This window comes from Mustela nigripes, chromosome 4, assembly GCF_022355385.1.
Source record: "Mustela nigripes isolate SB6536 chromosome 4, MUSNIG.SB6536, whole genome shotgun sequence".
NCBI lineage: Eukaryota > Metazoa > Chordata > Mammalia > Carnivora > Mustelidae > Mustela > Mustela nigripes.
The window spans coordinates 71,099,322-71,099,694 of NC_081560.1; the positions used below are offsets into that span (position 1 = coordinate 71,099,322).

At 35.9% G+C, this 373-nt stretch overlaps 1 pseudogene; it reads left to right on the forward strand.

Annotated features, from left to right (window-relative positions):
- Positions 1 to 373, forward strand: part of LOC132016320 (natural cytotoxicity triggering receptor 3 ligand 1-like) — a 4,110-nt pseudogene that overhangs the window by 1,806 nt on the left and 1,931 nt on the right.

A 373-nucleotide genomic window follows, 5' to 3' on the forward strand; every position in this document is an offset into this window, starting at 1 on the left:
TACTCATGAAAGAAATTGAGGAAGACACAAAGAAATGGAAAAATGTTCCATGCTCCTGGATTGGAAGAATAAATATTGTGAAAATGTCTATGCTACCTAAAGCAATCTACACATTTAATGCAATTCCTATCAAAGTACCATCCATCTTTTTCAAAGAAATGGAACAAATAATTCTAAAATTTATATGGAACCAGAAAAGACCTCGAATAGCCAAAGGGATATTGAAAAAGAAAGCCAACGTTGGTGGCATCACAATTCCGGACTTCAAGCTCTATTACAAAGCTGTCATCATCAAGACAGCATGGTACTGGCACAAAAACAGACCCATAGATTAATGGAACAGAATAGAGAGCCCAGAAATAGACTCTCAACT